Here is a 25,266-nt window from a genome sequence, read left to right as displayed (position 1 = left end):
AAGAAATGAAACGGCTTAATAAAAAGGCACATGGTTATTTTATATAGGAAAATGTTACCACATACACAATAACCTAAAACGTGTTTTGCTTGTTTATTTAATCGCATAACTAACACAAATAATGCCTTAAGACACATACTTAGTGTCTGTACTTTTTTTAAACATTGTGATATGGTCTTTTACTACATGATAATCTTACACGAAAAGCAGAAGCAACAGAATGCAGAACATTGCACAACACTGATTTCAAAACCAAATTTAACCCCTTAATGACCACAGCACTTTTCCATTTTCTGTCCGTTTGGGACCAAGGCTATTTTTACATTTCTGCTGTGTTTGTGTTTAGCTGTAATTTTCCTCTTACTCATTTACTGTACCCACACATATTATATACCGTTTTTCTCGCCATTAAATGGACTTTCTAAAGATACCATTATTTTCATCATATCTTATAATTTACTATAAAAAAAATTATAAAATATGAGGAAAAAATTTAAAAAAACACACTTTTTCTAACTTTGACCCCCAAAATCTGTTACACATCTACAACCACCAAAAAACACCCATGCTAAATAGTTTCTAAATTTTGTCCTGAGTTTAGAAATACCCAATGTTTACATGTTCTTTGCTTATTTTGAAAGTTATAGGGCCATAAATACAAGTAGCACTTTGCTATTTCCAAACCATTATTTTTCAAAATTAGCACTAGTTACATTAGAACACTAATATCTTTCAGGAATCTCTGAATATCCATTGACATGTATATATTTTTTTTTAGTAGACATCCCAAAGTATTCATCTAGGCCCATTTTGGTATATTTCATGCCACCATTTCACCGCCAAATGCGATTAAATACAAAAAATCGTTCACTTTTTTACTAATTTTTTCACAAACTTTTGGTTTCTCACTGAAATTATTTACAAACAACTTGTGCAATTATGGCTTAAATGGTTGTAAATGCTTCTCTGGGATCCCCTTTGTTCAGAAATAGCAGACATATATGGCTTTGGCGTTGCTTTTTAGTAATTAAAAGGCTGCTAAATGCCACTGCGCACTACACGTGTATTATGCCCAGCAGTGAAGGGGTTAATTATGGAGCATGTAGGGAGCTTTTAGGGATACTTTTAGCTTTAGTGTAGTGTAGTAGACAACCCCAAGTATTGATCTAGGCCAATTTTGGTATATTTCATGCCACCATTTCACCGCCAAATGCGATCAAATTAAAAAAAAAACGTTAAATTTTTTACAATTTTAGGTTTCTCACTGAAATCATTTACAAACAGCTTGTGCAATTATGGCACAAATGGTTGTAAATGCTTCTCTGTGATCCCCTTTGTTCAGAAATAGCAGACATATATGGCTTTGGCGTTGCTTTTTGGTAATTAGAAGACCGCCAAATGCCGCTGCATTTCACACGTGTATTATGGCTAGCAGTGAAGGGGTTAATTATGTAGCTTGCAGGGTTAATTTTAGCTTTAGTGTAGAGCTCAGCCTCCCACCTGAAACATGAGACCCCCTGATCCCTCCCAAACAGCTCTCTTCCCTCCCCCACCCCACAATTGTCCCCACCATCTTAAGTACTGGCAGAAACTCTGCCAGTACTAAAATAAAAGCTATACTTGGGCTTTTTTTTGTTTTTTTTTGTGTGTGGCATATTTACATATGCTGCTGTGTAGGATCCCCCCTTAGTCCCCAACCTCACTAATCCCCCACCAAACAGCTCTCTAACCCTCCCCCTCTGCCTTAATGGGCGCCATCTTGGGTACTGGCAGCTGTCTGCCAGTACCCAGTTTAGTAACAAATGTGCCTTTTTTAAAAAAAAAAATCCTTTTTCTGTAGTGTAGCTTCCCCCCCCCCCAAGACCATCCCCCCACCCCTTCCAGATCCCTTAGCTGTTTATTTGTAATATTTGAAAACTTTTTATTTTAACTTTTCACAGCCTTATTTTTCCGTAGTGTAGCGGTTCCCTCCCGCCCCGTGCACGCGCCCGCCCGCCGCCCCCTGTGCACGCGCGCGCTCCCGTGCGCGCTCCCGACGGTTCCGCCCCCGATCCCGCCCCCCTTCTCTCCACTCGGCACATCGATGGCCGCCCACCCGCCTCCCAGACTTGCTCCCACCCACCAACGATACCGGCCACCGATGTCCGGTGCAGAGAGGGCCACAGAGTGGCTCTCTCTGCATCGGATGGCCAAGGGGGGTTATTGCAGGATGCCTCCATATCGAGGCATCACTGCAATAACCGGAAAGCAGCTGGAAGCGAGCAGGATCGCTTCCAGCTGCTTTCCAGACCAAGGACGTACGCCACACGTCCTCGGTCATTAACTGTATTTTTTTTGAGGACGTGTGGCGTACGTCCTTGGTCATTAAGGGGTTAAATGAAACCAACATAAAAACACATAATGTAAATGCTGAAGTAAAAACAAATGTAATGTTATAAAAAGCCCACGTTATGTTAGATGTTTTGTGATTTTCTCTATTTCTTGCATGTATACAATGGAATCATTTTTCGGGCTTTCTACATGTAGTTTCTCAAGGATTTTCACAAAGTAAAAACATTATGTTGAATGGATAGACCCATGGAGAAGGCTCAGCTTTGATTTTCCACCTTCAATTCCTCACAGACTGGCAATTCTTTCATGACCTCATAGAAAATAGAACGCCAACACAGTGTAAACCGTACAACTACGGATGCAACAATAAAGGGAAATTACTCACAGAGGTAAAAAGTAACTAGTAGACAGCAGCTCAACAGTCAAATGGCTCATCTCAATGCGGTCACAGTCATCTTTTTCAAGAGCGTATAAAAGCTTAGCTCTTTCAAAAGACAATTTGCTCTTGAAAAAGACAGCTGTGACAGTTGAAATGCATTGAGCTATTTGGCTGTTGCGCTGCTCTTACCTGGAATAAAGTTTACAAGTTACTTTTTACTCTTGTAAATACTTTCCTTTTAGTGTTATATCCATAGCTGTACGGTTTACACTAGGTTGGCGTTACATTTTCTCAGAGGTTGTGAAAGAATTTCCTGTCTGTGTGGAATTAACATGTCCAAACACGTTACTGAAACCATAAATTAACTTTCAGGTGATCATATTTTAGTTGTATTCCTGTTTCAAAGTGTGATTTAATTATGTAATTTTTAGTTTTTTTGTTAAACCAAGAAACAATTGTGTTTATTTTCTGAAACAAACTTCCGAAAAATCTTTAGCATTAAAAAAAGTGTAGACATCTATTCAAACCAACCAATAGAATTTCAGTAACTCTCATCCTATTGGCTGATTTGAACAGCCAATAGGATTTGAGTAGCTCTCATCTCTTTGGCTGATTTTAATTTGAAGAATCAAATTAGCCAATAGGAATTCAAGGGACGCCATCTATAATCACGTACCTTGAATTCACTATTCACGTATACGGCAGAGATTGCACAAAGAGGATCCTCCACGCTCCATGACTCCTCAGTCGCTGTTCTTCAGTTCCAGGGTCGCTGGTCTTCAGCCCCGCGGTCATCGGTCTTCAGCTCTTCCCTCCGCTCCACGCTGGATTGTTCCTGGAAGAAGAAAGAAGAGGTCCCGCTTGGAAGAAGTCTTCACCACATGAGACAGGACCTTCTCCGCTGGACTTCAAGAACAGTGAGTACTATCCTGGGGGTTAGACTTGTTTTTTTTTTTTTTTAAATATTAATTTAGATTAGGGTGGGCACTTCGTAAAAGAGCTAAATGCCCTTTTAAGGGCAATGCCCAAACAATGGATAGTTTAGGTTTTTTAGTGTTAGGTTCTTTTATTTTGTGGGGTTTGGTGGGTGGGTGGGGGGGGTTTACTGTTAGGGGGGACTAATCTTGGGGCAATGCCCTGCAAAAAGCCCTTTTAAGGGCTACTGGTAGTTTATTCTTAGATTACGGGGTGTTTTTATTTTGAGGGGGCTTTTTTATTTTCTTAGGCCTAGATTTGGAGTTTGGCGGTAGCCGTGAAAACCAGCGTTAGAGGCTCCTAACGCTGGTTTTAGGCTACCGCCGGTATTTGGAGTCACTCAAAAAAGGGTCTAACGCTCACTTTTCAGCCGCAACTTTTCCATACCGCAGATCCCCTTACGTCAATTGCGTATCCTATCTTTTCAATGGGATCTTTCTAACTCCGGTATTTAGAGTCGTGTCTGAAGTGAGCGTTAGAATTCTAACGACAAAACTCCAGCCGCAGAAAAAAGTCAGTAGTTAAGAGCTTTCTGGGCTAACGCCGGTTCATAAAGCTCTTAACTACTGTACTCTAAAGTACACTAACACCCATAAACTACCTATGTACCCCTAAACCGAGGCCCCCCACATTGCCGACACTCAAATACATTTTTTTAACCCCTAATTTGCCGACCGCCACCTACGTTATACTTATGTACCACTAATCTGCTGCCCCTAACACCGCCGACCCCTATATTATATTTATTAACCCCTAACCTGCCCCCCACAACGTCGCAGCCAGCTACCTGCAATAATTAACCCCTAATCTGCCGACCGCAAAGAGCCGCCACCTACATTATAGCTATGTACCCCTAATCTGCTGCTCCTAACACCGCCGACCCCTATATTATATTTATTAACCCCTAATCTGCCCCCTCAACGTCGCCTCCACCTGCCTACACTTATTAACCCCTAATCTGCCAAGCGGACCGCACCGCTACTATAATAAAGTTATTAACCCCTAATCCACCTCACTAACCCTATAATAAATAGTATTAACCCCTAATCTGCCCTCCCTAACATCGCCGACACCTAACTTCAATTATTAACCCCTAATCTGCCGACCGGAGCTCACCGCTATTCTAATAAATGTATTAACCCCTAAAGCTAAGTCTAACCCTAACACTAACACCCCCCTAAATTAAATATAATTTTAATCTAACGAAATTAATTAACTCTTATTAAATAAATTATTCCTATTTAAAGCTAAATACTTACCTGTAAAATAAATCCTAATATAGCTACAATATAAATTATAATTATATTATAGCTATTTTAGGATTAATATTTATTTTACAGGTAACTTTGTATTTATTTTAACCAGGTACAATAGCTATTAAATAGTTAAGAACTATTTAATAGCTAAAATAGTTAAAATAATTACAAATTTACCTGTAAAATAATCCTAACCTAAGTTACAATTAAACCTAACACTACACTATCAATAAATAAATTAAATACAATTCTTACAAATAAATACAATGAAATAAACTAACTAAAGTGCAAAAAATAAAAAAGAACTAAGTTACAAAAAATAAAAAAATATTTACAAACATTAGAAATATATTACAACAATTTTAAACTAATTACACCTACTCTAAGCCCCCTAATAAAATAACAAAGCCCCCCAAAATAAAAAAATGCCCTACCCTATTCTAAATTACTAAAGTTCAAAGCTCTTTTACCTTACCAGCCCTGAACAGGGCCCTTTGCGGGGCATGCCCCAAGAAGTTCAGCTCTTTTGCCTGTAAAAAAAAACATACAATACCCCCCCCAACATTACAACCCACCACCCACATACCCCTAATCTAACCCAAACCCCCCTTAAATAAACCTAACACTTATTCCCTGAAGATCTCCCTACCTTGAGTCGTCTTCACCCAGCCGAGCCAAATTCTTCATCCAAGCGGAGCAAGAAGAGGTCCTCCATCTGGTAGAAGTCTTCATCCAAGCGGGGCAGAAGAGGTCTTCCATCCGATTGAAGTCTTCATCCAAGAGGCATCTTCTATCGTCATCCATCCGGAGTGGAGCGGCAGCATCCTGAAGACCTCCGACGCGGAACATCCATCCTGGCCGACGACTGAACGACGAATGACGGTTCCTTTAAATGACGTCATCCAAGATAGCGTCCCTCGAATTCCGATTGGCTGATAGGATTCTATCAGCCAATCGGAAATAAGGTAGGAATATTCTGATTGGCTGATGGAATCAGCCAATCAGAATCAAGTTCAATCAGATTGGCTGATACAATCAGCCAATCAGATTGAGCTTGCATTCTATTGGCTGTTCCGATCAGCCAATAGAATGCGAGCTCAATCTGATTGGCTGATTCAATCAGCCAATCAGATTTTTCCTACCTTAATTCCGATTGGCTGATAGAATCCTATCAGCCAATCGGAATTCGAGGGACGCCATCTTGGATGACGTCATTTAAAGGAACCTTCATTCGTCGTTCAGTCGTCGGCCAGGATGGATGTTCCGCGTAGGAGGTCTTCAGGATGCTGCCGCTCCGCTCCGGATGGATGACCTCTTCTGCCCCGCTTGGATGAAGACTTCTACCGGATGGAGGACCTCGGCTGGGTGAAGACGACTCAAGGTAGGGAGATCTTCAGGGGCTTAGTGTTAGGTTTATTTAAGGGGGTTTGGGTTAGATTAGGGGTATGTGGGTGGTGGGTTGTAATGTTGGGGGGGGGGGTATTGTATGTTTTTTTTTACAGGCAAAAGAGCTGAACTTCTTGGGGCATGCCCCGCAAAGGGCCCTGTTCAGGGCTGGTAAGGTAAAAGAGCTTTGAACTTTAGTAATTTAGAATAGGGTAGGGCATTTTTTTATTTTGGGGGGCTTTGTTATTTTATTAGGGGGCTTAGAGTAGGTGTAATTAGTTTAAAATTGTTGTAATATATTTCTAATGTTTGTAAATATTTTTTTATTTTTTGTAACTTAGTTCTTTTTTATTTTTTGCACTTTAGTTAGTTTATTTCATTGTATTTAATTTATTTATTGATAGTGTAGTGTTAGGTTTAATTGTAACTTAGGTTAGGATTATTTTACAGGTAAATTTGTAATTATTTTAACTATTTTAGCTATTAAATAGTTCTTAACTATTTAATAGCTATTGTACCTGGTTAAAATAAATACAAAGTTACCTGTAAAATAAATATTAATCCTAAAATAGCTATAATGTAATTATAATTTATATTGTAGCTATATTAGGATTTATTTTACAGGTAAGTAGCTTTAAATAGGAATAATTTAGTTAATAAGAGTTAATTAATTTCGTTAGATTAAAATTATATTTAATTTAGGGGGGTGTTAGTGTTAGGGTTAGACTTAGCTTTAGGGGTTAATACATTTATTAGAATAGCGGTGAGCTCCAGTCGGCAGATTAGGGGTTAATACTTGAAGTTAGGTGTCGGCGATGTTAGGGAGGGCAGATTAGGCGTTAATACTATTTATTATAGGGTTAGTGAGGCGGATTAGGGGTTAATAACTTTATTATAGTAGCGCTCAGGTCCGGTCGGCAGATTAGGGGTTAATAAGTGTAGGCAGGTGGAGGCGACGTTGTGGGGGGCAGATTAGGGGTTAATAAATATAATATAGGGGTCGGCGGTGTTAGGGGCAGCAGATTAGGGGTACATAGGGATAATGTAAGTAGCGGCGGTTTACGGAGCTGCAGATTAGGGGTTAAAAATAATATGCAGGGGTCAGCGATAGCGGGGGCGGCAGAATAGGGGTTAATAAGTGTAAGGTTAGGGGTGTTTAGACTCGGGGTACATGTTAGAGTGTTAGGTGCAGACGTAGGAAGTGTTTCCCCATAGCAAACAATGGGGCTGCGTTAGGAGCTGAACGTGGCTTTTTTGCAGGTGTTAGGTTTTTTTTCAGCTCAAACAGCCCCATTGTTTCCTATGGGGGAATCGTGCACGAGCACGTTTTTGAGGCTGGCCGCGTCCGTAAGCAACTCTGGTATCGAGAGTTGAAGTTGCGTTAAATATGCTCTACGCTCCTTTTTTGGAGCCTAACGCAGCCATTCTGTGGACTCTCAATACCAGAGGTATTTTAAAGGTGCGGCCAGTAAAAAGCCAGCGTTAGCTTTTCGGGTCGTTACCGACAAAACTCCAAATCTAGCCGTTAGGGATTAGGTATAATTTTTTTAAATTTGATTTTTTTGATTTTTATTTTCTGTAATCTTAGAGATTTTTTTTTATTTTCTGTAACTATAGCTTAAATGGACAGTCTAGTATAAATTAAACTTTCATTATTCAGATAGGACTTTTAATTTTAATCAACTTTCCAATTTACTTTTATCATCAAATTTGCTTTTTTCTCTTTGTATTCTTAGTTGAAACTAAACCTAGGTAGGCTCATATGCTAATTTCTAAGCCTTTGAAGGTTGCCTCTAATCACAGGCTTTTTAAATCTCTTTTCAACACAAAGAGACAGAAAGTACACATGGGCCATATAGATAACACTGTGTTCAGGCACAGGGGGTTATTTAAGATTTAGCACAAAACAATGCTAAATTTAAGACAATAGATAATAAACAGTCACAGTCATGTGATCAGTAGGCTGGAAGAAGGTTCCTAGATACAAGGTAATCACAGAGGTAAAACGTATATTAATATAACCGTGTTGGTTGTGCAAAACTGGGGAATGGGTAATAAAGGAATTATCTATCTTTTAAAACAATAACAATTCTATGGTAGACTGTCCCTTTAAAGGGACAGTCTACACCAGAATTTTAATTTTTTAATAGACTGTCCCTTTAATTTACACTTAATTTTTATTTTTAAAGTAATGTTAGTTTTTTTTTATTTTAATGGTTAGAAACTTTAGTATTTTGTAATTTGGGTTCATTTAGGGGGTGTTAGATTAGGGGGCTTAGTAATTTTATTATTTATTTGCGTTGTGGGCTTTGGGGGTTTAGGGGTTAATACTTTAATAGGTTTATTGCGTTGTGGGCTTTGGTGGTTTAGGGGTTTATACTTTAATAAGTAGTTTGCGTTGTGGGCCTTGCCGGTTTAGGGGTTAATACTTTAATAGGTAGTTTGTGTTGTGTGTTAATAGTTTTATTAGGTAGTTTGCGATGTTGGGGTTGGCGGATTTAGGGGTTAATACTTCAATAGGTTTATTGTGGTGTGGGGTTGATGGCGGATATAGGTGTTAATAGTTTAATTATTACTTGCGGTGTGGGTTTGATGGCGGATATAGGGATTAATAGTTTAATTAGGCATATTGCATTGTGGGGGGTTGTAGGTTTAGGGGTTAATACTTTTATTAGTTCCAATGTGGGTTTGATGGCGGCTATAGGGGTTTTACGTGTCAGGCTTATTTTTGGGAGGTGTGTTAGACTGTTACGGAGATTTGATTTATTTATTTTTTTCTTTGGCGCCTCCAGAAATTTGTATTTACTCTCATTTCTGGACATCGCTAGTTTATCATACTTACGGCGCCCTATATGTAATAGACCGATGTGCCAGGTGAAATTACAGACGACATGGGTTTCAGTGCTTGCGCCGAAGCCTGCGTCGTATATGTAATTTCGCCCCAGATGTCTATTTTCTACTTCTCTCATTACACATCCCCCAAAGAGAAGCACAATGCTGAAATGGTTTCAGCCTTAACATTATCTACCTGCATACTGTTGTGTGTGCAGAATAAAGAAGAATATATGCTACTGGGTACAGAAGTAATACAGCTGAAATGTAAATCTGGTGCATATTTTTTATTCTCAGAATTGAAATGCATTTTTATAGAAGTATTATTACATAAAAAAATTTAAAAAATGAAATGAAACTGTGCAAGCTTATGACCGATAGTAACCCCACTACTTGCTTCTGCTTCTTCCTTATCAATTAGTACATATCTGCAATATGTTACTGATAAGTTGTTGCTTGTACTACAGTAAGCTTATGATAATGTAATATATTCATTGCCTAGTAATAGGTTACATAAACTAAAATTAGTGACAGTACATATCTTAGGTCAGTGACTTGAAGTTACCTGTCTGTATTATTAAACAAAGGCATACTTCAACCCCACACATAACTACCCTATGAAATTCTCTCTCCCTCTCTCCCCCCTCTCTCTCTCCCTCCCTCTCTCCCCCTCTCCCTCCCTCTCTCCCCCTCTCCCTCCCTCTCTCCCCCTCTCCCTCCCTCTCTCCCCCTCTCCCTCCCTCCCTCTCTCCCCCTCTCCCTCCCTCCCTCTCTCCCCCTCTCCCTCCCTCCCTCTCTCCCCCTCTCCCTCCCTCTCTCCCTCCCCTTCCCTCTCTCTCTCTCCTTCCCTCTCTCTCTCTCTTTTAGAATGAAATGTCAAACAAGCTCATATAGGTGTGATCGTCAGGTATACATATTATTTTGGTCGTATAGCCTATTTCTTAAATCTATCAAGTGACTACAGTGATTAAAGGGACAGTCTACACCAGAATTTGTAAAAAGATAGATATTTCCTTTATTACCCATTCCCTAGTTTTGCACAATCAACACATTTATATAAATACACTTTTTACCTCTGATTTCCTTGTGTCTAAGCCTCTGCAAACTGCCCCCTTATTTCAGTTATTTTGACAGACATCCATTTTAGCCAATCAGAGCTGGCTCATCTGAACTTCACTTGCTTGAGCACAGTGCTATCTATATGACACAAATGAACTAACAACCTCTAGTGGTGAAAAACTGTCAAAATGCCCTTAGAGAAGAGACGGCCTTCATGGGCATATAAATTAGCATATGAACCTCTTAGTTTTAGCTTTCAATTAAGAATACCAAGAGAACAAAGCAAAATTTGTGATAAAAGTAAATTGGAAAGTTGTTTAAACTTACATTGTCTATCTGAATCATGAAAGTTTATTTTGGACTAGACTGCCCTTTTAACTCTCTTCTGAGAAGAGAATTAGCCCCCTCCCCCAACATAAGGTAATAAGCCAATTATCTGATTTGATGCCTGGAACAACCTTTGCAGGAGATGCTTTGCAGACTTCTAGCAGGATCTAAAAGGAAACAACTTTGAATCAGCTTTAGCTTCCTCAGGTTAGCTTAAATGATTACTTTCTGTTATAATTTTTAAGCTAAACAACTAACATATTAAAGTTAATAAACATTAATTAAAACCTACTGACCTATATTTTCTCCAAATGAAGTTTCATAACATTCTAAAAGTTATATCTTTTATTCACCGATGATGTCACGTTATCCTGCCCACTATTTTCAGCACTGCATGGTCAAAATACTTAAACCAATAACTTTGTGTTTAAAGCGCCATTTTGAAACCTAGGTATTGTAAACGGATTGGTACAGAGCAAAGGATACCCACGGAGTGGGTTTGGAAAACAATTAAATTTGCAGATAAGATTTCTGATATACGGTACACATATGTTAATGAAATGCTATTGATAAAAAGTGTATTTGGGGTAGTTAGTTAGTAACAGGCATAGAAAATATTTACTTACAGTGGCCCTTTAATGTCAGAAGAATAGTCGTGTAGCAAGTCAGGGGTTAGTGCTAAGTAGTCGGTCAAATGCCATAACAAAAGGGGATTTCAGTATTGTAAGCCAGAATACAGTTCTAAGGGTCTTTTGCTAAGAAATCAGTTAACAAGCAGAGGTACAAACAAGGGTTAAACAGGAGACAAACATATAAATATCTACATAGATCAGCCACATGTATTAGAAAATTGTTAAAGTGGTGGCCAAATAATAAGAAGCACAGTAATGCTTCAATGGAACTTACTTTCCTTAGTTTGGCAGTATTTTATTAGAGAGACATATTCATTTTTATATACTGTATGCCTGAGAAATTAATCACTGCATTGACATAGGTATGCATACCATTTAAAAACATTTTATTTTTATTTTTAAGATTTATCTGTGTGACTGTGTTGGTAAAATTCACATTGTTTTGCAGTACAAGGACCCACCTCTTGAACAATATATTGAATGTTGTTTATCTGCTTTGCTGTGGTGAATTAAAGGGAGAGTCAATTGAAAATTAAACTTTCATGATGTAGATAGAGCACTATTATCTAAATAGGCACAGTCTTTGTATTGTATGTGTTTTGGTACAATATATATACAGATACTGTATAAAGGAAAGTATGTTTTACTTAGAACATATTCCTATGTGAAGAACATTGAAATGTGAAATATTTACACTAAATACACACTATAACACTTTATTAAATGTGAAAATTGCATAAATATGTTTTTACATGTTTTCATCTACTTTAACTGCAAAAATAAACACACAAACAGCTGCACCAATTTTGGCAATCTCCAAATGTGTCACATATTGTATTTTATTGGAGTATATCTATTGTCACCTGTTTTAATTATTTCCAATATTGGGAGTGGTGTGTGCATCAATTAATTACTAGAAAAACCTTTTTAGGCTAAGATTCCAAAAAGAAAGATGCAAATTTCAGCACTCTGTGCCCAGTCAAATTTGAGACATACATACAGTACATATGTATTTATATGTGTTCATATGTATTTGCAGACATATATACACATATAAATACATATGTACACTTATATATATACACACACACATATATATATATTTAGACATGTATATGTATGTATTTCTATGTTAAAGCCCTTTTGCAGTTCTTTTTTTTTAACACCTCATATCTTTGATCCCTTTTAACTTTTTTATGCAGTTTTTTAAAAATATTTTTTATTAGTGTTATTAACTGTACTTTTAAATGTATTTTTGATGTGTTTTGTGACATCTTAGGAGCCGGACTATTTTTGGTTCAGAACCTGGGTAGCGCTTGCTGATTGGTGTCTAAATGTAGCCACCAATCACCAAGTGCTACTCAGGGTCTGAACCAAAAATAGCCCGGCTCCTAAGCTTACATTCCTGCTTTTTCAAATAAAGATACCAAGAGAATGATGAAAATTTGATAATAGTAATAGTAAATTAGACAGTTACTTAAAATTGCATGCACTATCTGAATCATGAAAGAAAAAAAATTAGGTTTCATATCCCTTTACATTTCTAGGAAGCTAATTTGCATCAACTTTTAGTATCATAATACAGACAAATTATGCTCACTCTGTAATATAAATAAATTGTGTTTAATAGAAGATAAGGTTTTCATTATCTGTTGAACTGTTGTTTGTTGAACTTGGCTTTTTGTCTTAGTGTGTGAACATCTGAGCTAGCAAACAATACAGAGAGTTTATCCTGCGTGTCCTTGATTAAAGCATATTTGTAAAAAGTCTCCAAGTAAAAAGTCTTTAAGTGAAAAGTGTTTTTTTTTTTTATATTTAACACTAAAAAGGTGTACACTTAATTTATCAAAAATATAATTGATCAAATTGTATGTTTTTTTGGATAAATTTTAAGTAAACACAAACGGATATTGGTGCAAATAGTCATGAAAATATTAAGCTTTCTCTTGTTAAGTGTATTCAGTCCACGGGTCATCAATTACTTATGGGATTATATCTCCTTCCCAACAGGAAGTTGCAAGAGGATCACCCAAGCAGAGCTGCTACATAGCTCCTCCCCTCACACGTCATATCCAGTCATTCTCTTGCAACTCAACTAGATAGGTCGTTGTGAGAGGTTTGTGGTGTTTTTATACTTAGTTTATTCCTTCAATCAAAAGTTTGTTATTTTAAATGGCACCGGAGTGTGCTGTTTGTTCTCAGGCAGTATTTAGAAGAAGAATCTGCCTGAGTTTTTCTATGATCTTAGCGGAAGTAACTAAGATCCACTGGCTGTTCTCGCACATTCTGAGGAGTGGGGTAACTTTCAGAAAGGGAATAGCATGCGGGGAATCCTGCAAATGAGGTATGTGCAGTAAATTATTATTCTAAGGAATGGAATTGACTAAGAAAATACTGCTGATACCGATGTAATGTAAGTACAGCCTTAAATGCAGCGGCGACTGGTATCAGGCTGATGAATGTATGTACAATAAGTCATTTTCTAAGGAATGGAATTGACTAAGAAAATACTGTTAATACCGAAGTATTGTATAAGCCTTAACTGCAGTAGAAGTGACTGGTAGCAGGCTTATTAATAACACTATCTAACATTTAAAGTGTATGTTTAAAACGTTTACTGGCATGTTATTCGTTTTTTGTGAGGTACTTTGGTGATAAATCTTTTGGGGCATGAAAATTTCCACATGGCTGTTGTTTATTTCTATATAGAAGCGTTTAATTGAGGTTTCCCACTGTTGTAATAGGAGTGGGAGGAGCCTAGTTTAGCGCTTATTTGCGCAGTAAAAATTCAGTTTCAGTCTTCCTGTTTCTTCCTCCTTGATCCAGGACGTCTCTAGAGAGCTCAGGGGTCTTCAAAAGTCATTTTGAGGGAGGTAATCAGTCACAGCAGACCTGTGACAGTGTGTTTGACTGTGATAAAAAACGTTAATTGTTAATTTGATTATCCGTTTTGGGGTATTTAGGGGTTAATCATCCATTTGCTAGTGGGTGCAATACTCTTCTAACTTAATACATTTACTGTGAAGATTTGGTTGCTATAACTGATTTGGTTCTTTGTTATTTCAACTGTGATGTCTTTTTTTTTTGTGCTTCTTAAAGGCGCAGTAGCGTTTTTTATATTGCTTGTAAATTTACTTGAAAGGTTTTTCCAAGCTTGCTAGTCTCATTGCGAGTCTGTTTAAACATGTCTGATACAGATAAATCTGCTTGTTCACTATGTTTGAAGGCCAATGTGGAGCCCCACAGAAATATGTGTACTAATTGTATTGATGTCACTTTGCATAAAAGTCAATCTATATCTGTAAAGAAATTATCACCAGACAACGAGGGGGAAGTTATGCCGACTAACTCTCCTCACGTGTCAGTACCTTCGCCTCCCGCTCAGGGGGCGCGTGATATTGTGGCGCCAAGTGCATCAGAGAGGCCCATACGGCTGTTATGACAGAGGTATTATCTAAATTGCCTGAATTAAGAGGCAAGCGCGATAGCTCTGGGTTAAGGACAGAGCGCGCTGATGATGTGAGAGCCATGTCTGATACTGCGTCACAATTTGCAGAACATGAGGACGGAGAGCTTCATTCTGTGGGTGACGGATCTGATCTAGGGAGACCGGATTCAGATATTTCTAATTTTAAATTTAAGCTTGAGAACCTCCGCGTATTGCTAGGGGAGGTATTAGCGGCTCTGAATGATTGTAACACGGTTGCAATTCCAGAGAAAGTATGTAGGTTGGATAGATACTTTGCGGTACCGATGTGTACTGACGTTTTTCCTATACCTAAAAGGCTTACAGAAATTATTAGCAAGGAGTGGGATAGACCCGGTGTGCCTTTTTCCCCACCCCCGATGTTTAGAAAAATGTTCCCGATAGACGCCACCACACGAGACTTATGGCAGACGGTCCCTAAGGTGGAGGGAGCAGTTTCTACTTTAGCTAAGCGTACCACTATCCCGGTGGAGGATAGTTGTGCTTTTTCGGATCCAATGGATAAAAAATTAGAAGGTTACTTTAAGAAAATGTTTGTTCAACAAGGTTTTATCTTACAGCTCCTTGCATGCATTGCGCCTGTCGCTGCGGCTGAGGCATTCTGGTTTGAGTCTCTGGAAGAGGCCATTCGCACAGCTCCATTGGATGAGATTATGGCCAAGCTTAAAGCACTTAAGCTAGCTAATGCATTTGTTTCTGATGCCGTTGTACATTTAACCAAACTAACGGCTAAGAACTCCGGATTCGCCATCCAGGCGCGCAGAGCGCTATGGCTTAAATCCTGGTCAACTGACGTGACTTCTAAGTCTAAATTGCTTAATATTCCTTTCAAAGGGCAGACCTTATTCGGGCCCGGCTTGAAAGAAATTATTGCTTACATTACTGGGGGTAAGGGTCATACTCTTCCTCAGGACAGGGCCAAGTCAAAGGCCAAACAGTCTAATTTTCGTGCCTTTCGTAATTTCAAGGCAGGAGCAGCATCAACTTCCTCCGCTCCAAAACAGGAAGGACCTGTTGCTCGTTACAGACAGGGCTGGAAAACTAACCAGTCCTGGAACAAGGGCAAGCAGGCCAGAAAGCCTTCTTCTGCCCCTAAGACAGCATGAAGAGAGGGCCCCCTATCCGGAAACGGATCTAGTGGGGGACAGACTATCTCTCTTCGCCCAGGCTTGGGCAAGAGATGTCCAGGATCCCTGGGTGTTAGAGATCATATCTCAGGGATATCTTCTGGACTTCAAAGCATCTCTTCCACAAGGGAGATTTCATCTTTCAAGGTTATCAGCAAACCAAATAAAGAAAGAGGCATTTCTACGTTGTGTGCAAGACCTCTTAGTATTGGGTGTAATCCACCCAGTTCCGCGGACGGAACAAGGGCAAGGGTTTTACTCGAATCTGTTTGTGGTTCCAAAGAAAGAGGGAACCTTCAGACCAATCTTGGACCTAAAAATCTTAAACAAATTCCTAAGAGTTCCATCATTCAAAATGGAAACTATTCGAACCATCCTACCCATGATCCAAGAGGGTCAATACATGACCACGGTAGACTTAAAGGATGCCTACCTCCATATACCGATTCACAAAGATCATTATCGGTACCTAAGATTTGCCTTTCTAGACAGGCATTACCAGTTTGTAGCTCTTCCCTTCGGGTTGGCTACGGCCCCGAGAATCTTTACAAAGGTTCTGGGCTCACTTCTGGCGGTTCTAAGACCGCGAGGCATAGCGGTGGCTCCGTATCTAGACGACATCCTGATACAGGCATCAAGCTTTCAAAGGGCCAAGTCTCATACAGAGATAGTTCTGGCATTTCTGAGGTCGCATGGGTGGAAGGTGAACGTGGAAAAGAGTTCTCTATCACCACTCACAAGAGTCTCCTTCCTAGGGACTTTTATAGATTCTGTAGAGATGAAAATTTACCTGACGGAGTCCAGGTTATCAAAACTTCTAAATGCTTGCAGTGTCCTTCATTCCATTCCACGCCCGTCAGTGGCTCAGTGCATGGAAGTAATCGGCTTAATGGTAGCGGCAATGGACATAGTGCCATTTGGGCGCCTGCATCTCAGACCGCTGCAATTATGCATGCTAAGTCAGTGGAATGGGGATTACTCAGATTTGTCCCCCCTACTAAATCTGGATCAAGAGACCAGAGTTTCTCTTCTCTGGTGGCTTTCTCGTGTCCATCTGTCCAAGGGTATGACCTTTCGCAGGCCAGATTGGACGATTGTAACAACAGATGCCAGCCTTCTAGGTTGGGGCGCAGTCTGGAACTCCCTGAAGGCTCAGGGATCGTGGACTCAGGAGGAGAAACTCCTCCCAATAAATATTCTAGAGTTAAGAGCAATATTCAATGCTCTTCTAGCTTGGCCTCAGTTAGCAACACTGAGGTTCATCAGATTCCAGTCGGACAACATCACGACTGTGGCTTACATCAACCATCAAGGGGGAACCAGGAGTTCCCTAGCGATGTTAGAAGTCTCAAAGATAATTCACTGGGCAGAGTCTCACTCTTGCCCCCTGTCAGCGATCCACATCCCAGGCGTACAGAACTGGGAGGCGGATTTTCTAAGTCGTCAGACTTTTCATCCGGGGGAGTGGGAACTCCATCCTGAGGTGTTTACTCAACTGGTCCATCGTTGGGGCAAACCAGAACTGGATCTCATGGCGTCTCGCCAGAACGCCAAGCTTCCTTGTTACGGATCCAGGTCCAGGGACCCGGGAGCGGTGCTGATAGATGCTTTGACAGCCCCTTGGGTCTTCAACATAGCTTATGTGTTTCCACCATTCCCGATGCTTCCTCGACTAATTGCCAGGATCAAACAGGAAAGGGCATTGGTGATTCTGATAGTGCCTGCGTGGCCACGCAGGACCTGGTATGCAGACCTAGTGGACATGTCATCCTGTCCGCCATGGTCTCTGCCTCTGAGGCAGGACCTTCTAATTCAGGGTCCTTTCAATCATCCAAATCTAGTTTCTCTGAGACTGACTGCATGGAGATTGAACGCTTGATTCTATCAAAGCGTGGCTTCTCGGATTCGGTTATTGATACCTTAATACAGGCTCGGAAACCTGTTACCAGAAAAATTTACCATAAGATATGGCGTAAATATTTATATTGGTTTGAATCCAAGAGTTACTCATGGAGTAAGGTTAGGATTCCTAGGATATTGTCTTTTCTACAAGAGGGTTTAGAAAAGGGCTTATCTGCTAGTTCGTTAAAGGGACAGATTTCTGCTCTGTCTATTCTTCTACACAAACGTCTGGCAGAAGTTCCAGACGTTCAGGCCTTTTGTCAGGCTTTGGCTAGGATTAGGCCTGTGTTTAAGACTGTTGCTCCGCCGTGGAGTTTACACTTAGTTCTTAAAGTTCTTCAAGGTGTTCCGTTTGAACCCCTTCATTCCATTGATATTAAGCTGTTATCTTGCAAAGTTCTGTTTTTGATGGCTATTTCCTCGGCTCGAAGAGTCTCTGAGTTATCTGCCTTACATTGTGATTCTCCTTATCTGATTTTCCATTCAGACAAGGTAGTTCTGCGTACTAAACCTGGGTTCTTACCTAAGGTAGTTTCTAACAGGAATATCAATCAAGAGATTGTTGTTCCATCACTGTGTCCTAACCCTTCTTCAAAGAAGGAACGACTCTTACATAATCTGGACGTAGTCCGTGCCCTGAAGTTCTATTTGCAGGCAACTAAAGATTTTCGTCAAACTGTTTGTCGTTTACTCTGGACAGAGGAGAGGTCAAAAAGCTTCGGCTACCTCTCTCTCCTTTTGGCTTCGTAGCATAATACGCTTAGCCTATGAGACTGCTGGACAGCAGCCTCCTGGAAGAGTTACAGCTCATTCCACTAGAGCTGTGGCTTCCACCTGGGCCTTTAAGAATGAGGCCTCTGTTGAACAGATTTGCAAGGCTGCAACTTGGTCTTCACTTCCCACTTTTTCAAAATTTTACAAATTTGACACTTTTGCTTCTTCGGAGGCTGTTTTTGGGAGAAAGGTTCTACAGGCAGTGGTTCCTTCCGTTTAAAGTTCCTGCCTTGTCCCTCCCATCATCCGTGTACTTTAGCTTTGGTATTGGTATCCCATAAGTAATGGATGACCCGTGGACTGAATACACTTAACAAGAGAAAACATAATTTATGCTTACCTGATAAATTTATTTATGTTGTAGTGTATTCAGTCCACGGCCCGCCCTGTCTTTTAAGGCAGATTTAAATTTTTAATTCAAACTACAGTCACCACTGCACCCTATGGTTTCTCCTTTCTTGTCTTGTTTCGGTCGAATGACTGGATATGACGTGTGAGGGGAGGAGCTATGTAGCAGCTCTGCTTGTGTGATCCTCTTGCAACTTCCTGTTGGGAAGGAGTTATAATCCCTTAAGTAATGGATGACCCGTGGACTGAATACACTACAAGAGAAATAAATTTATCAGGTAAGCATAAATTATGTTTTTTTGTCGTCCTGCTTATCGGAAGTACTGAAATTGTAAAACCCAGTAGAAACAATTCACTAAAAAATTGCAATTATTTGATCTTTGTGAGAACTTGAAGAAAAATATTGACTACAATTTAAGAACCTACTTATAAAATATTTTTCTTCAAATACTCGCCGATACCAATTACAGATACTTTTTTTTTAATGTCATGTGACATTTTCTCAAGCACAATACAGACTACTGATATAAGATAACTTATTTATAATTATGAAGAACTGTAATTCAAAAGACATTCTGAAATAATAAAACAGTTTTCTCCAACATTGGTGTGTCCGGTCCACGGCGTCATCCATAACTTGTGGGAATATTCTCTTCCCCAACAGGAAATGGCAAAGAGCACAGCAAAAGCTGTCCATATAGTCCCTCCTAGGCTCCGCCCACCCCAGTCATTCTCTTTGCCTCTGAACAAGCAGCATCTCCACGGAGATGGTGAAGAGTATGTGGTGATTAGTTGTAGTTTTTTATTCTACTATCAAGAGTTTGTTATTTTAAAATAGTGCTGGTATGTACTATTTACTCTGAAACAGAAAAGGATGAAGAGTTCTGTTTGTGAGAGGAATATGATTTTAGCAGCAGTAACTAAAATCGTTTGCTGTTTCCACATAGGACTGTTGAGATGAGATAACTTCAGTTGGGGGAAACAGTTGGCAGACTTTTCTGCTTAAGGTATGACTAGCCATATTTCTAACAAGACTGTGTAATGCTGGAAGGCTGTCATTTCCCCTCATGGGGACCGGTAAGCCATTTTCTTAGTCTCAAACAGAATAAAGGGCTTAATATGGGCTATAAAACTGGTAGACACTTTTATGGGCTAGATCGATTGCTTTATTTGGGCATTTTATACAGCTTTATGTTGAAATTCACACTTTATAAACTTTGGGGAACGTTTTTTTTTACGTCAGGCACTGGTTTAGACACCTTCCCAGTCAGAAAGGGCCTTCTCTGTAGTAGGCAGAGCCTCATTTTCGCGCCATTACTGCGCAGTTACTTTTGAGAGCAGGACATGCAGCTGCATGTGTGTGGGTCTGAAAGTAGTTGAAAAGGTTCCTAGAAGGCTTCATTTGGTATCGTATACCCCCCTGGGTTTGGTAAAGTCGAAGCAAAGGCTGTAGCTGGGACTGTAGAGGGGTTAAAACTGTAACCGGCTTCGGTTTCCTCATTTTAAGGGTTAAAGGTCTGAAATTTGGGGTGCAATGCTTTGAATGCTTTAAGACACTGTGGTGAAAATTTGGTTAAAATTGAACAATTCCTTCATAGTTTTTCACATATTCAGTAATAAAGTGTGCCCTGTTTAAAATTTAAAGAGACAGTAACGGTTTTGTTTTAAAACGTTTTTTGTACTTTATTGACAAGTTTAAGCCTAACATGTCTGTGCCTTCAGATAAACTATGTTCTGTATGTATGGAAGCCAATGTGTCTCCCCCTTCAAAATTGTGTGATAATTGTGCCATAGCGTCCAAACAAAGTAAGGACAGTACTGCCACAGATAATAAAGTTGCCCAAGATGATTCATCAGATGAAGGGAGTAGACATAGTTCTACATCATCTCCTTCTGTGTCTACACCAGTTTTGCCCACGCAGGAGACCCCTAGTACTTCTAGCGCGCCAATGCTTGTTACTATGCAACAATTGACGGCAGTAATGGATAACTCCATAGCAAATATTTTATCCAAAATGCCTGCATTTTAGAGAAAGCGCGATTGCTATGTTTTAAACACTGTAGAGCAGGAGGGCGCTGATGATAATTGCTATGAGATGAGAGACACATAGGTGCGGCGTTCCTGGCAGCGTCTGCGGGCTCAGCAAGACAACCGGAAGTGACGCCGGTTTCAGTATAGTCCATCCATAGAGAGCCAACGGAGTGCCGTAGCAGTGGCGAAACCCAGCCACTATGTAGTTATGAGAAAAAGAGAAGATGCAGGCACTTCTGTGGATAGCTTAAAAACAATGAGTCTTTATTTGAAAAGCAATAAAAAATTGAACAGCTACAACCGCTGTAAAGATCATAAGAAAAGGTACAAAAATCGACAAAGGCAAGGCAGGGGAGAAAAATAGACATAGAAAATTGTCTGACTAGTTTCGAGTACGGACTGTACTCTTATTCATAGACATGCAAAGAGGAGGCTAGACTCGCCTTTTAAAGGGGAAACTCGTGTCTGAAAATTCAGCTGATGTCCATTACTATTGATTGGGACATAAACTTCAGTTAACCCCTCAAAGGCAAGTCACGCCTAGTCTCTGTTGGAAAGAATAAAAACAAAGAACGAAATTCTCAGATATTTGATGTTATTTTAAACAGTGTTACACTCAATAACAGTTAATATTTTAGTAGGAGAGGCATAAGACAGGGGCTATTGGCGATCTATATAAAATATCATAAGTGGCATTTGTGAAATATTGTTCTATTTGTGTTATGTGTATAATACAAAGTTTATAGGAGCTGAACCTCTAAACTTTGTATTATACACATAACACAAATAGAACAATATTTCACGAATGCCACTTATGATATTTTATATAGATCGCCAATAGCCCCTGTCTTATGCCTCTCCTACTAAAATATTGCTACCAAAACAGCATGAAGGAGTAGCCCCCGATCCGGGACCGGATCTAGTAGGGGGCAGACTCTCTCTTTGCTCAGGCTTGGGCAAGAGATATTCAGGACCCCTGGGCACTAGAAATAGTTTCTCAGGGTTATCTTCTGGAATTCAAGGAACTACCCCCAAGGGGAAGGTTCCACATGTCTCACTTATCTTCAAACCAAATAAAGAGACAGGCATTCTTACATTGTGTAGAAGACCTGTTAAAAATGGGAGTGATACACCCAGTTCCAATCGTGGAACAAGGAATGGGCTTTTACTCAAATCTGTTTGTAGTTCCCAAAAAAAGAGGGAATTTTCAGACCAATTCTGGATTTAAAGATCCTAAACAAATTTCTCAGAGTGCCATCGTTCAAAATGGAAACTATTCGAACGATTTTACCTACAATCCAGGAGGGTCAATTTATGACTACCATGGATCTAAAGGATGCGTATCTACATATTCCTATCCACAAAGATCATCATCAGTTCCTAAGGTTCGCCTTTCTGGACAAACATTACCAGTTTGTGGCTCTCCCATTCGGGCAAGGCACTGCTCCAAGGATTTTCACAAAGGTACTCAGGTCCCTTCTAGCGGTTCTAAGACCAAGGGGCATTGCAGTGGCACCTTACTTGGACGACATTCTGATACAAGCGTCGTCTCTTTCAAAGGCAAAGGCTCACACAGACATCGTTCTGGCCTTTCTCAGATCTCACGGATGGAAAGTGAACATAGAAAAAAGTTCCCTGTCTCCATCGACAAGAGTTCCTTTCTTGGGGACAATAATAGATTCTTTAGAAATGAAGATTTTCCTGACAGATGTCAGAAAGTCAAAACTTCTAAACGCTTGTCAAGTTCTTCACTCTGTTCCACGACCTTCCATAGCTCAGTGCATGGAAGTAGTAGGGTTGATGGTTGCAGCAATGGACATAGTTCCTTTTGCGCGAATTCATCTAAGACCATTACAACTGTGCATGCTGAAACAGTGGAATGGGGACTATACAGACTTGTCTCCAGTGATTCAAGTAGATCAGAAGACCAGAGACTCACTCCGTTGGTGGCTAACCCAGGATCACCTGTCCCAGGGAATGAGCTTCCGCAGACCAGAGTGGGTCATCGTCACGACCGACGCCAGTCTAGTGGGCTGGGGCGCGGTCTGGGACTCCCTGAAAGCTCAGGGGCTATGGTCTCGGGAAGAGTCTCTTCTCCCGATAAACATTCTTTAACTGAGAGCGATATTCAATACTCTCAGGGCTTGGCCTCAACTAGCAAAGGCCAGATTCATAAGATTCCAATCAGACAACATGACGACTGTTGCTTACATCAACCATCAGGGGGGAACAAGGAGTTCCCTGGCGATGAGAGAAGTGACCAAAATCATAAAATGGGCGGAGGATCACTCCTGCCACCTATCTGCGATCCACAACCCAGGAGTGGAAAACTGGGAGGCGGATTATCTGAGTCGTCAGACATTCCATCCGGGGGAGTGGGAACTCCACCCGGAGATATTTGCCCAGTTGACTCAATTATGGGGCATTACAGACATGGATCTGATGGCGTCTCGTCAGAACTTCAAGGTTCCTTGCTACGGGTCCAGATCCAGGGATCCCAAGGCGACTCTAGTGGATGCATTAGTAGCGCCTTGGACCTTCAACCTAGCTTATGTGTTTCCACCGTTTCCTCTCATTCCCAGGCTGGTAGCCAGGATCAAGCAGGAGAGGGCCTCGGTGATCTTGATAGCTCCTGCGTGGCCACACAGGACTTGGTATGCAGACCTGGTGAATATGTCATCGGCTCCACCATGGAAGCTACCTTTGAGACAGGATCTTCTAGTACAAGGTCCAGTCGAACATCCAAATCTAGTTTCCCTCCAGCTAACGGCTTGGAAATTGAACGCTTGATTTTATCTAAGCGTGGGTTTTCGGATTCTGTAATAGATACTCTGGTACAAGCCAGAAAACCTGTAACTAGAAAAATTTACCATAAAATATGGAAAAGATATATCTGTTGGTGTGAATCCAAGGGATTCTCATGGAGTAAGATTATAATTCCTAGGATCCTTTCCTTTCTACAAGAAGGTTTGGATAAGGGATTATCAGCGAGTTCTCTAAAGGGACAGATTTCTGCTTTATCTGTCTTGTTACACAAACGACTGGCAGCTGTGCCTGATGTTCAAGCTTTTGTTCAGGCTTTGGTCAGGATCAAGCCTGTTTACAGACCTTTGACTCCTCCCTGGAGTCTGCATTTAGTTCTTTCAGTTCTTCAAGGGGTTCCGTTTGAACCTCTACATTCCATAGATATCAAGATGTTATCTTGGAAAGTTCTGTTTTTGGTTGCTATTTCTTCTGCTAGAAGAGTTTCTGAGTTATCTGCTTTGCAGTGTAATCCGCCCTATCTGGTGTTCCATTCAGATAAGGTTGTTTTGCGTACTAAACCTGGTTTCCTTCCAAAGGTTGTTTCCAACAAGAATATTAACCAGGAAATAGTTGTGCCTTCTTTGTGTCCGAATCTAGTTTCAAAGAAGGAACGTTTGTCACACAATTTAGATGTAGTTCGTGCTTTAAAGTTCTATTTAGAAGCAACAAAGAATTTCAGACAAACTTCTTCTCTGTTTGTCGTTTATTCTGGCAAGAGGAGAGGTCAAAAAGCTACTGCTACCTCTCTTTCCTTTTGGCTAAAAAGCATCATCCGATTGGCTTACGAGACTGCCGGACGGCAGCCTCCTGAACGCATCACAGCTCACTCTACTAGGGCTGTGGCTTCCACATGGGCCTTCAAGAACGAGGCTTCTGTTGATCAGATATGTAAGGCAGCGACTTGGTCTTCCCTGCACACTTTTGCCAAATTCTACAAATTTGATACTTTTGCTTCTTCGGAGGCTATTTTTGGGAGAAAGGTTTTGCAAGCTGTGGTGCCTTCTGTTTAGGTAACCTGATTGGCTCCCTCCCTTCATCCGTGTCCTAAAGCTTTGGTATTGGTTCCCACAAGTTATGGATGACGCCGTGGACCGGACACACTAATGTTGGAGAAAACAGAATTTATGCTTACCTGATAAATTACTTTTTCCAACGGTGTGTCCGGTCCACGGCCCGCCCTGGTTTTTTAATCAGGTTTGATTAATTTCTTTCTTTAACTACAGTCACCACGGCACCTTATGGTTTCTCCTGTTTTTTCTCCTGTCCATCGGTCGAATGACTGGGGTGGGCGGAGCCTAGGAGGGACTATATGGACAGCTTTTGCTGTGCTCTTTGCCATTTCCTGTTGGGGTAGAGAATATTCCCACAAGTTATGGATGACGCCGTGGACCGGACACACCGTTGGAGAAAGTAATTTATCAGGTAAGCATAAATTCTGTTTTATTTGCTTGTTGTCACAAAGTTGTAAAAACTCGAAGAAATTTCACAGAACATGTTTTTAAATAAAAATATTACAATGAAATATATTAATAGTAACAACAATACATAACAAATGTAAAATCACAACCAACCAAAAGTGCACTTTTTAATCATGTGGAACACCACTATGGGATT

At 40.3% G+C, this 25,266-nt stretch overlaps 1 protein-coding gene across 2 annotated transcripts in view; it reads left to right on the top strand.

Annotated features, from left to right (window-relative positions):
- The window catches only part of DYNC2LI1 (dynein cytoplasmic 2 light intermediate chain 1), a 217,197-nt gene that overhangs the window by 128,107 nt on the left and 63,824 nt on the right, over window positions 1–25,266 (top strand). The window lies entirely within an intron of this gene.

The sequence above is a fragment of the Bombina bombina genome, chromosome 4 (genome assembly GCF_027579735.1).
Source record: "Bombina bombina isolate aBomBom1 chromosome 4, aBomBom1.pri, whole genome shotgun sequence".
Taxonomy (NCBI): domain Eukaryota; kingdom Metazoa; phylum Chordata; class Amphibia; order Anura; family Bombinatoridae; genus Bombina; species Bombina bombina.
Note: the sequence above shows the minus strand (reverse complement) of the source record. Positions and strands in the feature narration are given on the sequence as shown.